The sequence below is a fragment of the Montipora foliosa genome, unplaced genomic scaffold (genome assembly GCF_036669935.1).
Source record: "Montipora foliosa isolate CH-2021 unplaced genomic scaffold, ASM3666993v2 scaffold_433, whole genome shotgun sequence".
NCBI lineage: Eukaryota > Metazoa > Cnidaria > Anthozoa > Scleractinia > Acroporidae > Montipora > Montipora foliosa.
This window is the reverse complement of record NW_027179738.1, coordinates 302501-307072: the sequence shown is the minus strand read 5'-3', so window position 1 is coordinate 307072 and position 4572 is coordinate 302501. Positions and strand designations below refer to the sequence as shown.

At 38.4% G+C, this 4572-nt stretch overlaps 1 pseudogene; it reads left to right on the top strand.

Annotated features, from left to right (window-relative positions):
• Positions 1 to 1343: 1343 nt before the first annotated feature.
• Positions 1344 to 2195, top strand: LOC137988896 (uncharacterized; annotated as a pseudogene).
• Positions 2196 to 4572: the final 2377 nt, after the last annotated feature.

Here is a 4572-nt window from a genome sequence, read left to right as displayed (position 1 = left end):
ATCTGTACTGTTTTGGGCATAAAAAAAAGTTGATTTGTCTGTTTGTTTTGCTCTAAAATGCGAGGGAAAAAGTGCTTTTTTAACCCGTTTGCCCAACTAGTTTTCGATGTGCCTCGACACTGACTAGAAAAACGTAATCACAATAAGTTCTCGTAAAATTATGGGGAAATTTCACTTGTGTTTTCAGAAGTTTGTTTAAGGCACCTAAACGTTATTTAAGTGTTGGAGTGGGTCTTGTTTAAAGTTCGTCCTCAAGTTCTTGGTTGCATTGCCGTATTTTGCTGATTCTTGTTCCATGCCAACCTGGCGTGTTTCAATGAAATACATCAAAATGTGGATGATCTCGTTTCCAGAGATAAAGTGGAATATAGTACATCTTGAACTGACCAAGTTTTTTATGGCTTCTAATTTTAGCGTGATTCCTATCCGCTGGCTATTGACAGTTGACTCTAAAACGGCTTTTTTCCTTTTTCATTCGCTCGCTGAGGGTGTGCTTGTTTTCTTTTAAAACTCATTTGGTCCAAGAAAAATTGATTGCCAAACTGGTGAATTCCAAAGTAAATTTCACTCGAAAACCGAAATCGTACTCATCGCTTCGTGATTCATGCGATATCGGTTTTTAGCGTACAATTTACCGTGGAATTTACTAGCTAGGCAATGAATTTTTCTGTAGAGGAAAGAAAAGAAAATGATTTAATTATTAAAGCAGCAACCGGACATATCAAAACGCGGACAATTCGAGACCTTTTATTTTCACTAACCCTGCAGGCAGTAAGAATAAATAGTCAGGGAGCTCCGCTTTTAGTCTAGGCTAAATCTATATATTAATAATAATAACATCCTACTACCGCTGAACGACGACAGAAGGATCGGTCAAAGAAGGTTATTTGAATGTTACATCAGGAGTGTGCCAGAGGATACTGTGAAGAGACTGGTAGATCTGTGAAGAGACCGTAACACCAAGGAAAGAGCTAAAAGAAGTTGCCCATCAGAGATTTGCTTATCAAGTACGCTAGATTAAAAACAAGAAAAGGCTAGAGACTGTAGAACCAGGGGAAATAGCGCTGAGAGAAAGAAATGAATATCAAGAAACTTAAACTACAAAGCATGTTGCCACAGACTTACCAGACTATGAAGAATCATCTGTTACCCAAGAAGAACACCGTGAGAATCCTCTCCGACAGGATTCTGGAAGTGATGCGTCTTGAACAGGGAGTAGAATTACCATCAATAAAGTCATGTGATTAAGTAGAGCTGAAAGCAGAAGTTGAAAAAGTCAATGAAGCTCCCAAGAGGATTCGAACCCAAAACATCACTGAGCCGAATTCGTCACTACAAAAAGAATGACAGCGCACTCTAGACGAGTGCGTTGTTCTGGAAATGAGAACAGAGTATACCTACCAGACGACTATCACATCAGGGAAGCAGAAGAGGAAGGTTCTAAATACCTTGACATTTTACAGTTGGACCAGACTCTTAACAGCAGCATGAAGGGAAAAAGAACATCGGAGTATGTCAAAAGGGTTAAAAAGTTGGATAGATCCAAACTGACCTCGATACGAACGCACAGCAATGCCAACACCACGGTGTCAGAGGCAAAGGGCGGGGTAAGTCGCACACAAGCAATAGCTGAAAGAGTAATACAAAGAGTCTTTGATCCTCTCATCGCAGAAGGGAAGAAGATGGAGTTAGTTACTAGTACGAAGCTACTTGGCTTTATAATAGCGAATGATCTGACATAGAATTACCATATAACTGAGATAACCAAAAAGGCCAGTAAGAGACTATATTTTCTAACTCAGTTAAAAAGAGCAGGAATTCCGAAACAAGATCTAGCACTGTTTTATTTATTGTGCGAGAGGTCTGTTATAAATTACGCAGCATATATCTTTTCCAAGGGTTTCCCCCAGTACGTAAAGAACGAGCTGACACTGCTCGAGAAAAGAGCAATGTCAATAAAAACCTAGGGAAAGTGCAACTTGGCAATAAAGGTGGGGGTAACACTTATTTTAGAGCAACATTACCTACTATGTAGTAAGCTTTTTGATAACATTGTCAGTGTCCCAAATCATAAACTGACACTGACTGTCTATGACAACTCGCGCTTTAATCTAAGACGACAGCGCAATTTTAATATGCCAAAGCTTTGTACGAACAGAGCAAGTAATACTTTTATACATGCGATGTCGAAATAGTTCGGGTTGTAGTTTTATCCCATTTATATTTTATTCATATTTCATTTTTCAACACAAATACATAATATAGAATTTTTAATATTAGTCTAACAATTAGTTTTTGACTTATTTAGGGTGTATTAGTAATTTTTAAGCATTGTAAAGGTTTTGTAAATATTTAAAAAATTGTGTAATTCAGCCTTTGGCTGCGATACAGTTTCTAATAAACTATCCATCTATCTATCTGAATGGAGGTAACAAGAGATCAGTGAAGTCAATACCTGGGCTCTAGATGCAGTACGCTAAATAGCAAGTATTGTGGATTGGACGCTGGAAGAGCTTGTCAGCACACGTATAAGTACTAAGAAGACTTTGGCAATGAAGGGTTGTTTGTACTTGCCGAGGAAGGAAGGGTGAGAGGACTGACTGACTGACATTGAGGAGTGTGTAAGGATTGAGATTAAAACCTCACATGAATACCTCAGAGAGAGCACGAAGTGTGGGATGCCTCAAGATGCTTTGAAGGAGAAGGTAATAGATGCCAAAGAGAATCTCCGAGACTATCAAAAGAGGAGGAAAGAAGATAATAAAATAAGGAACTGGAAGGAGAAAGTCCTACATGGAGAGCTTGTTCAACAAACGTCAGATATAGCAGAAGAGGATTCATTGAGATGGCATGAATCTATTCTCGATTTTTCATCACAAACTGCTTTTCAATGCAAAATTTCTTTGAAAACAGGAATGCAAAACAGTTTGTGACGTAAAATCGAGAACAGACCCATGGCTCTCACATCACGTTCGTGAGTCCAAATTTCTGCTTGTTCTGCCTAGTTTACGTGTCTTGCACGGCACAGAAAAAGCGAGATTCTTGCTAACAATGCTGACATATGTTTGCTTTGGATGGGGAGATTTATATTAGGAACAAAAAATATTTGGGTTTAGATGCACTTAAGGAAGTAGACAGAAGGCTTGATCATGGCTGCTCAGGAACAGGCTTTAAGAACAAACTTGATCCAGCAACAGTATAGATAAGACCTCTCTGGGACCACTGCGTAGATTGTGTGGAGACTCCAGAGAAACAATACGGCCTACTACATGGCGGTGGATTCAAGAAGCTTGCCCAGAGAGAGTTTATATAGGAAGGTCCATGACAAGGAAGCACTGCGTGTACAGTGGAAGATATGCACAAAGTACGGAGTGGAGCGTACCGACAAGTAGTATGACCGTCAGCTCCGGCCACTCGTAGATAATGGAAAACTCTGGATAGCCTGGGACATGACTATATGCATAGATAAGGTACTGAATCATTGCTCTAATGCATAAAAGACACACTGAAATGGACCCTTGGTGATATAGTTGTGCCAGCCGATCAAAATATCATCAGGACTGAGGAGGAGAAGTTAGAAAGGTATGAGGACCTAGCATTCGAAAAAAGAAGAATTTATGGAGTCCTGAATGTGACAGGGATGTCCATTGTGACTGGTGCACTCGGAACCATCTCGGAGAAAGCAAAGACCTGGTATGGAAATTTAGATCCACCTGATGTCATTGGCAGTACAAAGTTATCTCCGAACTGCTTACGACCGAGAAAAACATAAGAGAACTGAAGACAATCGTATGATGTAATGATGATGACCATAATTTATTATATAGATACTGATGAAATACCAAGATTTTTCCTTTTAATAGAAAATCATATCTTCACCGCGCGCGGTGAACATATCATTCTTATCTTTCACATGTGAATGTAGTTGTCGTCATGGTAACGAACATTATTAGGCAATAAAATGCGACCTTCCTCTTCATTGTTAGGTACTTTTGTGCTTTGATATAATTATTCTCTTCTACATTAACATTTTTATTGCAAAATTTTACATCATCATGGTTTGTTTTTCATAACTTTCATATCTTGTTTTATGTTACACAACATGCGTGTTTTGGCGATTGCTGACCACTTTTTCATCATTTCGAAAATGGGTAAAACAAGTTGTTTTAAATCTGGACATTTCATCAATAACTATATAATAAACAGAACATTACATCGCCGCTTCGGGATACGAATTCTATCTTCTCGTGCTGAAAGTATCTCTTACGAGTGAGCTTCTCACTCGTGAGAAATACTTTCAGCTCTCGAAGATAAATTTCGTATCCTTGCTCGGCCATGTAATATCCTCCATGATACAATGATAATATATAGATTTAGCCAAGCCTAAAAGTGGAGCTTTAAGTTTCAAGTTTACAAGTTTATTCACACATACACATATAAATATAATATAAATGCACACTGCAAATAGCATAGCTAATCTAGGCGGTGTGGGATTAAGATATATACAACACAAAATAATAAATATGAAACATGGGAAAAACACATACATATCTGTTAGAAAGATATAAGGAA